The sequence below is a fragment of the Cupressus sempervirens genome, chromosome 7 (genome assembly GCF_028749045.1).
Source record: "Cupressus sempervirens isolate cs-2001-9-10 chromosome 7, ASM2874904v1, whole genome shotgun sequence".
Lineage (NCBI taxonomy): Eukaryota > Viridiplantae > Streptophyta > Pinopsida > Cupressales > Cupressaceae > Cupressus > Cupressus sempervirens.
This window is the reverse complement of record NC_143124.1, coordinates 566,803,971-566,815,699: the sequence shown is the minus strand read 5'-3', so window position 1 is coordinate 566,815,699 and position 11,729 is coordinate 566,803,971.

Below are 11,729 nucleotides of genomic sequence, written 5' to 3'. Positions count from 1 at the left end.
AAACACATCAGAGAAACACGATAATGTAAGTCTTCTAAAAACTTTCCAAACACATTTAGTGGCCCCTATCCTACCATATTTGCTAACTACAAATAGTTGTAGTGACATATCTAGCCCTACTATTCTCTAGGAGTCAACTTAGTGGTAGATAAGGGGAATAGATTAGGCACCAATATGTACAACATCTCAGATTGTACCTCTTGGATAATAATACTATGCATTGTAGTTAAAGTTTTACATCTAACTTATTGTGTTATTTGTTTACCCCTCATCTTCTCTAGCTTGGTATGGTTCTAAGCCTCTGTCATTCATAATTACGCTTCTACTAACATTTAGTCCACTCAATGTGCATGTCCTCTAAGCAGTATCCTTGACCCCAAATAAAATAGGGGTACGAAAAATTTGTAGCATCTACTCAAATGTTTGAAGATTTTTTCCCCATACAGTAACTTTGGTGCAATAATGTTTTTCAAATAGAATTTAACTGATGATTTTAGTTGCAAAAACTTGAAAATTTATTGCAGGAGGCTTGAATATTGTGTGGAGAGATTAAGAAACCTAAACTAAGCAATGTTCCCATGCAAGTGGGTGCACTATAATTTTCTCAATGGGTGGTGCTAAAAATAAAATTAGTTGGATGCATTAGAGGGTCCTCATGAAACATAAAACTTCTATCTGACAACTGCAATGTCCCAAATCCCGTATTCATTAAAAATTACCACACATAAAGCTTCCATTTGGGGAAAAAAATCTCTAATCCTCAATGGGGTGGCTACACAGCTGAAGCCTCCTCTCCAGCGACCTTGCAGAGTTTCCTACCAAAAAAGCATAACCACTAATTTGTCAGAATGATGAAAAGAAAAACTAAATAGTTGTTTACATAATTTCATGAGGTCACCTTTGGATGAAAAACATAGGAGTTCTAGGCCTCTCACAAAAAATTTTGTAAGGTTTGACATCCCCAACTTGTTTTACATATTTTCACAAATTCTTTATAATGTGCATGCAAAAGAAACCAAAACATCCTACACATTCAACACCTTCATCATTTAGCTAGGAAACCTAATAAATTAAGAATCGGTACAAAGAAACATTTACTCATGTTTTAGTTTCAGCTATAGCATGGAAATAATAGTTCAAGCTTTTAAAAGAAACTAAATAATAATAATGGTTGAATATTATTTGTGGAGAATAAATTATATAATCCAGTTGCATGTAATTCATAATTTAGATTGACAATCTTTTGGTAAGTAGAGTAATCAATGATTTGAATAGTAATCAACCAACACTTTTAAATGTTTTTGGTCTGAAACCTCTTTATTGAAGAGGCATCCTACACTACTGAATAAATAAATGACTAATTACAATTGAAAAATCCCATAACTCGGAGGCCACCATATGTGAGGTTGTGAAACATTGAAATATAGGTTCGTGAGTTAATACATTATTGTAGCAACAAAATTTCAACCCTACAGTTGCAATATTACCTCCCAAACCATCAATGCCAAACCTTCTGACTATAATATTAATTTATTAAACAACTTAAGTGTCACATAGCTAGGAAAACAAGCAAAGAATAATAAACAAAAATAATATGCATGCTTTATTACTTAGGATTTCATACCATTCAAAATGGCTTAATAGCACCTAAAGATTTCATGACACAAAATAATAACAATAGTTGAATGGAATGCACTCGAGTGATAAATGCACGTGCTCATTTGAGAGACAAGAAAAAATATTAAAACTAAATAAAAGACCTACTCCAACATGTTGGGTATCACGACATAGACAAGAGAATGTAATAGTTATAGCATTATGGAAATAGTAGTGTTAAAGAAGATGACAATAGGTGCTCCAAAATTCATAACCTACACGAGCAAAGGGATTCCACATGATGTATTATATTATGCAAGCAAGGGCCCTGAAAGGGAGTGCAAAGAATTCTTTGACCAAGCCCTAGGTGAGCTAGGCAATGCCTGGCTAAGGATTGTCAACAAACAAAGAGCTCTCGAGAGCAAAGCTTGAAGAATGAAGACCTTCCCTTTTGAGGGATTGAAGAGGGGTATGAGCACGTTCTAACTTGTGGAAGAGGAGTCCTGATAAAATGTGGAAGGTGTCTTAAAAGTGGGGACAATAGGCAGCCAAGAAAGCCCTACCAAACCCTAAATTTTTCTATTTTTGTTGTATAGCCTGTACGCACCCTAAGACCCTAAAAATCCTTGAGCATGGGTCCTATATATCAATTATTCTTAAGTTTAGAGGTGTTGAAACTCTAAGACAAAATGATGCAGCAATATGCAATAGAAGTCATCAAACAGCAAGGAATGGTGGAAATGCTCAAATTCCCTCAACACGCAAGGTGAAGGGTCCTAGTGACAAATACCTATCATAGGTATGGTTATGGGATTAATGGAAGGTTATCACAATCTCACATGACAAGGTAACCTAATCACTAGGTCTACCCAAGTACCAAGCACCAAAAACTCAACATGCACTACTGGATTCGCTTAGCCAAAAGAGAGATCAAACCCAAAAAACTGAATAAAAAGACTAGGGGTGGTCTAAAATCACTGATATGGCCTATTTAGATCCTAAAAAACATGAATCCATGATTCATTTCATCAAATAAAACTTATAGTATGAAGTTGCTTTGAAAAACCACTAAATTGGCTTGTAGCCCTCCTAGAATAAGGAAGAGGTGTAAATTTGGATTCTTCTAAAGGACATGGTGACTTGACAGTGATTTGGATACCCTTTTTGGTCTTATGAAACATTCCAAAGTTCCCAAGCATGGAGAAGAATGGAGGTTCTTGCTATTGCAACATTAGACCAGATTTGAAGGCCTAATTAGGGCTCTGTTTGCACTGCAGGTACACTTTCTATAGAAAATACAATCCAAAAATTAAGAAATGTGGGGGCATGTAAATGAGACAAATTTCTAGGATCTTAGCCTCTGGTGAACCCAAGAACTCAATCTAGAAGGACTGTTGTAAATGTTGATTTGGTGTACTCTTCATGAAGCACACCTAGGGTATGGCGGAAAACTCACCTCCTTACATCTTCTGGAAAAAAATTTGTAGAATATGAAAGTAAATTATTACACCTTGTATTCAACCAAATGGCATCAATTTCTCATGGTGTAATATGCCAAAATAACCTAGCCCTAGCAAGTTGCTGATTTGTAGGTTGATTTCTTAGCAGCTAGCAATAAAAATTGAATAATTTTCAAACTATGAAGAGTTAGAACATGAGACTTGTTGCAAAATGAAATAGATAAAATTTCAAAAAATTTATATCTACTGATACATCTCTAATCATCTTAGACATCTATACCAGGGTCTACAACACATGTTTATGTAAGGAAAAATGTTGATTTTATTGCTTTCAATGCCAAAATTGCATATCTATCCTATCACCCACCTATAAGGGCTTATGTAGGATGCTCCCAATGGTTATATGAGTGGTTTGAACCAGATAGAAATTTGGGAGAGTATTTTACAAGTTTTAGCAACTTTTTAAGAAATTGCTCAAAGTTGCTTTGACAACTTTTAGAGCAATTTTTGCATATTTTTCAATTTTGCATGTCTGGTGACCAAAATTGGTCCTAACCTTATTTTTATGATCCTTAAAGGATTTTAACATGAAAAATATGTAAATACCTATGCCTCAGATCATTAATGACCAATATTTAGACAAGGGCTTATAAAATGTCAATCTTGTAATTGTGGCCTTATAATGAGATCCAATGTGAAATCTATTATTCCTAAGCATGACTAAAGGCCACAAGGACCTTATTTTGAAATATTTATGGTTCTTTTTGAAGGTAGAGTGGGTTCTCCTACACCAAAAAGGATCTATTGGCCCTAGAAATCCGGGTGGAGGCTTAATTAGGGGCTCTTCTTGTAGCCCTTTTGTGAAGAAATCTTGAAATCAGGTACAAACCCATTGTTGTTATCCATTCAAGCATAGTACAAGTGTTTCAATAACACCTTAGGATATCATAGAAACCTTGGTTGGACTGGGGAGTGCTATGGTACCCTAGTAGACCTATAAAACCCTTGGAGGGATAATGTTCCTAGAAGAGTAAGGGAGTGATGTTGCAAGTTTGGATCAGTTAAACTAGTGAGGAGGTTGGGCAAGGTCAGTGGATGTTCTAAGTATCAAGAGATCCTATAGACCACATAGGTGTATAGAAAACACCAAGATCCACATATAATATACAAGGTTGCACAGGGACGGGGGTACTTGGGGTACTTAGGGTATGGGTATGGGTACGGGTATGGGTACAACTATTTATTATAATAGGGGATGGGGTCACTTGGGTATGTCAAACTTTATTTTTAATTATACTTTTATATTTATAGAAAACCTGAATTTATGAGTCATGAAAATGATTTTTCAAATCAACAACAGTGATAAAGTTTGCCAATGTAATGTATTGTTTTCAGTTTCAAAATTGTTATATGTTTGTAATAATAATTTATGATAAATGTTTAGATGCATAACATATAAGTCGAGCTTTAAAAATGAACAAGAAGATCATAAATCATATGAAAATGACATATTGAAAATGATAAATTTCTAGCTTTAACACTAATAAACTTTATTGTTGATCAATATTATATCAAAAAATCAAACTGATTAGGTATTGAATTAAGCTTGATAAACAAATAATAGAGAAGGAAAACTTTAAACATGAACAAAATCATAAATCATATGATGATGACATATTGGAAATGATAAACTTATTCTTAAATAGTCATAAAGTTTATTGTTTTAGATTACTGTAAAAATAGGTTTTGAAGGGACCCTGAAACCCTTTAACAAAAATAGAAAGATAAAGCATTAAAGTCTACCAGGTTTTACAAGGACCTAAAACCTACTAAAAAAATAGTATCAAAATCAAGTTTTACAAGGACTTGAAACCAGGAAAAGTGTCCAATAAAAGTACCCAAGTTTTACAAGGACCTGGAACCTAGTTTAAAGACCAGATAAAAAACTAGTTAACAGGACCAAAAACATAAACCATTTACCGCTACCAGCAAAAAAGACCAAAGCAGGGACAAAAACTAGAGATCAAAACCCAGTGAAAGATGCTACTACAACTCTTTAATCATTTTGATGACCTCTTTTCCAATCTGTGCAGTACCTTGAATGGAATCAATAGCTGAAACACTAGCAGTCTCCTGAGCCTACATCTTAGAACTCTGCCCGATTCTCTTGCTTGGACCCTCTGGTGATATAATCTCTTCACTTGTGCATTTTCCAAGACTAATAGTAGCAGTGCAGATACTAGAAGTCAGTTGTTCCATTTTATTACTACTTTCCTTGATAAGCATCCAGAGGTTTTGTTCATAATCCTTGAGTTTGTTTGGGATGTTTCCCACCTACACTTCCATCCAGCTAATTTTGGCATGATCAATGTCCTGGTTTTGTTGCACAATATCCATTCTCTTTTTCAGACCCATTATTTCATTATATATCCATGAATCAACTTGGAGCATGGAATGGGCTTTGAGCTTAGCAGAATGTAAAAAGGAAAGCTTAGTTTTCTTCTATGGAGAATCACTCTTGTCCTATTCCACATCCTCTCTAGTAGGTGAAGCAGTCTTATCTATCTATTCCTCCTCCCTTATAGCAATAGGATATTCATTCTTGTCATGTTCCACATCCTCTCTGGTAGGTGAAGTAGTCTTGACAGTCTGATCCTCCTCCCTCATAGCAACAGGGTCCTCTATAGCCTTTTCCATCTCTTCTTCACTGGCACTAGTATCACTCTGATTACCCTCATCACTAGTATTACCTTGTTCTATGTTTTCTTCACTATTTTCTTCCTCATCCTCTTTCCCATTTTTTCCTTTGCTCTCTAGGTAACCTTCCAAGTTGGAACTAAAGTCACCAACATCTATGTCTTCCTCTTCCTTTGGCATATCATCCTATTTACTTTTAGGGTTCTCATACTTAGTGTCCTCTTCCACCATATGCTTTTGAGAATACAAGGTTTTATGTCTGAGAATCCTCTTTTTTTCCCTTAACATTCTCTTCATTCTTACTCTTTTTAGAATGAGAATCAAAGGTAGAACCCTTATTTTTATGCAATGAAGGAGTGGGAACAATGGACTTGTTTTTACAATAACCCTCAATGAGGAGAATCAACTCTTCATGCAAAGTAGGACGTGACTCCTTCTTCCTATGAGCATGCAGAGTTTGAAGCAAAGAAAACTACAAATAGAAAGGAAAAGAAAGTCTATCCTTATGTCTAAAATGATTGAGGAAGACAAAATGAAATTTATGCACTCTTTTATTTCTACCATCTAGGATGAAATACTCACAGGTATAGGAAAGCACATTTTGCCAAATTCCCTTTATCTAGTCCAAATCGTAGAAATCTCCATTTTTTTCAGATTTTTCTCCTTAGCATCTATCTTAGGAAATTTTTTGAAAGGAACATTTGAAATGCTATTTTTTTTACTGAACTTAATGCCTTCCATGGGTAGACCAGTGATCTCAGCTATGAAGTTCTCCATCAATGTCATAGTAACACCATGTAAAGAGACCCTGTCCTTAGTCTAGTTTTTAAAAAAGGCCTTGGTGACATGTAGTTTAAACCTATGAAGACGTTACAAATAACTGGTCACCTTTCCCTTCTGCAAAATCTTCCAAACATCCTTTTGAGCCTTCCAATCATTGCAATTTTTGGGTTCTTGTTTACGTGGCTCACCTCCCATTTGCAGATAATTATAGACAATACCTAAAACCAGAAGTAGGAAAAAGTGGAAAGCAAACAAATTAAACAGATACCAAATTTTCATCACATCAAATAAAACTTTCTTTAGAGATGATATGTGTAAAGCCTGCATTGTAATCACATAAATGTACTTCCTCAGGGAAGGAACACTAACAGTCGTAAGCCCACTACCAAAAATCATTAAATTGCTAATCTTGGCAAATCTTTCTCACCTTTGCATGAGTAGCATCATAATTAATGAGAGCATTTAGATCAACATGCTTGTTTAGTTCTCCAATTCATGTCATCTTATATCCCATCTAGACTACATGGTTGGCAACCTAGTCAGCTACCCCATTAGCCTCTTGATACGTGTGGGATATTATGACTTTTTCAAATTTATTAATAAAAGATTTAATCTCCATGATCATTGCCTTAATTGACGATGTAATTGAATTTTTTTTATTAAGCATATTAATAATATTTAATGAGTCACCTTCCAACCATAGTTTAGGGTAACCCAAATCAACTACTAACTTCATAGTATATAAAGCAGTAGTAGCTTCAATAATGTGGCTATTAGAGTGACCTATATGAACTGCAATGGCATCAATTATATTGCCTACATGATCTCTTAATACCCCTCCACATCCTACTCTCCCTGGATTGCCCTTTGTAGCACCATCAAAGTTCCCTTTAATCCATCCATTAGGAGGAGTATTCCATCTTGTAGTCAATCTTGGGTTACCAATTTTCAAATTACGACCTTGTGGTTGCAGAGGATTGTCAATTTGAAAAGTTTGATTAGTTTTTCTCTGAGATTTAAAAAATTTCTTTATTGCTCTAACAATATTCTATCCAAGCACCCATCTTGGAAAATCTTTATTTCTAAAGATTCTATTATTTATTTCTTTCTAGATGCCCCACCAAAGATGGGGAAGAGTTATTTTTCATAGAATTTCAACATTAGGATCCTTATAGGGACACTTCCAACTTTTAAAACAAAGTTCAACATTGTTTTGATGAACCCAAGTTATATTCCAGTAATTAAGAATCTTGATCCATACTTGTTGACTGTAAGAATAATTCAAGAACAAATGGTCTCTATCTTCAAATCCATTTTTACATAAGGTACATCTATTTACCACATTAATACCTATTTTTTGCAAATTATCCTGGGTAAGGATTTTATTTTGAGGCATAATCTAATAGAAAAAATGTATTTTACGTATAAGACCCTTAATCCATGCTTGAGACCAAAAAGGTTGATTGCCCTTCTCCCTAGAAGTAAAGAGAGTAGAAACTTTAAACTGGCCACTAGGATCAGCATTCCATATCATTTCATCCTCACAACTAGGATATAGAGAAAAGGTATTCAAACTTAATTGTATGTTATTGAAGCCTTGATCAATATCAGTCAATTTCACCCAAGAATTGTTATGCCAATAATGACTCACTAAAGTGTCATACCTTTGCTTACATATGTCTACTTGAGAAGTATCTTGAAAGTCTTCTAGCAGAGGATGATTCATTAACAAAAAATCTTCCCAAAATCTCACCTTTTTCCCATTTTCGATTTTCTAGGAACACCCTTTTCCAAGAGTATTCTTTGTCCCCTAAACTACTCCCCATATTGCAAATGGATAAAGAACATTGAGAGAAGGGAAATCAGCTAAAGAATTTACATTGAAAAGGTATTTATGTTTCCATATAGTACTCCATTCTTTGTCATCATGATAACTTCTCCATCCTTGTTTCGCCAAAAGAGCTCTATTCATACTTCTTATTGTCCTGATTACTAGTCCACCTTCTTTGATAGGCTTACAAACTTGGTCCCAAGAAATTAAAGGTAGTCTCTTTTTTTCCTCAATACCAGTCCATAAAAAATACCTTTGAATTTTATCAATAGTATCTGCAAATTTCACTGGAATTCTAAAAAGGCTCAAAGCATAAGTTGGTATACTTTGAAGACAAGCTTTGAGGAGAGTTAATTTACTTGCCTAACTTAAAAGATTTCCTTTCCATCCCGCCAACTTCTTATTGAACTTATTTATGAGATCTTCCCAGAAGGAATTAGGAACTTTGAAACCTAAAGGTAGACCCAAATAAATTGAAGGGAAAGATCCTATAGAACACCCAAGGATATTAGCAATTTTATTCTATCAGGAATTGGGGTGTTGAAAAAAAAACACTGCACATTTATTCCAAATAACCAATTGACCCGAGGCTGAAGAATACAAATTTAGAGCTTGCTTTAGATTTATGGCTTCATTGACTTCAAATTTACCAATAAAGATGGTATCATCAAAAAACTGACCATGAGAACAAATGAGAGGTTGGGAAGAAGGTTGCAAACCTTTAATAACTCCTCTTTGAACCAAATCCCCTATGTATCTCCCCAGACAATCAGCCATAATAACAAAAAGAATGGGGGATAAAGGGTCTCCTTGTCTTAGAGCTCGGGAGGGATTGAAAAAATGAGAAGAACTTCCATTGACCAAGACAACTATAGAAGAGGTTGAAATCAGCTAATAAATAGCTCCAAAAACCTTATGGTCAAAACCAAAAGCATGTAAAATTTTAGATAGGAAAGCCCATTGAACTCTATCATAGGCCTTAGCAATGTCCACTTTCATAATAAACCCCTGATTATTAGAACAGGACAAGGAATGAATATTCTCATGGGTGGAGATAATAGAATTAAAAATAATACCTAAGATGAAGCCATTTTGTTGATCAAAAATAATTGAAGGAATCACCATAAGTAATCTAGAAGTAAGGACTTTGGAAATAATTCTATAGAAAGAATTACAAAGGCTGATCAGTCTAAACTATTCTGGAGAATCAACTCCAATCTTCTTGGGAATCAAACAAAGGAATGTGGAATTGATTTCCTTTAGCATTTGTTTTGCTCCATAAAATTCCTTCACAGAATCACAAACATCTTTTCCAACAAGTTTCCATGATTTCTAAAAGAAAAAAACATGGGAAAACCATCTGGACCAGGTGCTTTATCTTCTCCTAGAGAACAAATAGCTTTGAAAATTTCTTCATCCTTGGGAATAGATCTTAAAAATTTATTTTGTTCCTTCGAAACCAAAGGTGGAATCACTCTAAGAAAATCAGCCTGATTATCCAAATTAATATTGGGATCAATAGTCATTAAAGAAGAGAAAAAGGCTACCATTTCTTCCATAATGTCCTTATCCTCAGTAATCTTTAGATCTCCCTTTTTTAGATGTGAAATGTGAGTTTTGGCTTTGTACTTGAGGGTAGAGAGATGAAAGAATCTGGTGTTTTTGTCTCCTTCACTCAACCATATCAATCTTGATCTTTGTCTCCAGTAGATTTCTTCTTTAGTAATGATGTCATGATATTGGAACAACTTTTCATTTTCTTCTATAATAAGGTCAGGAGTGTATCCTTCCTTTTGAATTTTATCTTGAATTTTTTGGATATCTTCCTTGATAGCAGATTGTTCTGAAAAATATTACCAAAATAGTTTTTGTTCCATATTTTAACTTCTTTTTTAACATTTTTGAGCTTAGAAGCTACCCTATAGAGATAAATACCTTCAATGTCTATATTCCACCATTTAGCTAATTTTCTTTCAAACTATGGATGCTGCATCCACATCTTTTTGAATCTAAAAGGAAAGTTCTTCTTGAAATTTATCTTTGTAGTAGTCAAGATCAAAGGAAAATGATCTGACCCAATTTTCTGACAGGCTTCCAACTTACAAATAAAATCTTTTTTCTAGTCAGGAGAGATAAGAGCATGATCTAGACGAGCCTAAATGCATTCATTACCAACTATCTTATTACTCCAAGTAAATTGGATTCCATGGAGATTCATATCCATTAAATCCTCCTTGTTAATAAAATCCATAAGATCTAGTCTTCCTTCCAACTGACTCACATTTCCTCCCTTTTTTTCATGGTCGTGGAGAGGAACATTAAAATCTCCCATAATGATCCATCATCCAAAATAATCCTTACTTTTTATATTGGAGAGAGTATCCCAGACCTTTTTCCTAAGGTTTTTATTGTTGGGGGCATATATATTGACAATATACCAATCTTCCTTATGATCAATGCTAGTAATTTTGGCTACCATTAGATATTTACTAGCATTCAAAATAGTTCCTAAGTAACAATTTTTCTTTCATAACATCAAAGTTCCCCCTAAAGAACCTTCTAAACTACTAGCATTTATTGAATAATTATTAAATGCTTTAATGTATTCATCTTTCTCTTTATCCATCTTTGTTTCTTGCAAAAAAAAAAAATTCAGCTTTTGCTCTCTAAAAAAATTCTTGACTACATCAAGTTTATGGATGCTATTCAACCCCCTAATATTCCAAGTTATAATTTTCATTACTATTTTTTTCAGGTAAAATCCAAACTAGTTGCTTGTCTTCCATTAGCAATATTCTGCATACTCTCTAATTCTCTGGTTTTCCTAGAGGATCTTCTTCTAGGTTTATCCGGGGTACCAACATCTAGTTTCACCTTATTTTTTTGATCCACTCTTCTTCCAGATTTATCTGGGGTACGAACATTTTGTTTCACCTTAACTTGCTAATCCATTTTACTACTTCTCTCTACCCCCTTAGAAGTTGTATTGATATTTTTTTCATCCTGTTTCCTTTTATTTGGTTTATGTTTTGAGTCTTTTCCTTCCTCCTTTAAAACTTCTAGGTCAAGATCATTCCTAAAAGGAACAATATATTTACACTCAGTAATATCTAGAGAGCCCAAGGGTCAAAAGTTTTGTTCTCCCTGAACTAGATATTAAGTGAATTTGTCTCCTCTAATAGGACTCTAGATTCAGCTAGGATTTCCCCTTCCACAAGAATCTCCTTCTCATTTAGATCTCCCCATTAATCTTCCATCCATTGATAAATAACAATTCATTTTGTTAAATCTGCCAAGGCTTCTATACTTTGTTTAGGCATCACAAATTCAAACATAGATCCATTGTCATCTTTTTCAGTATT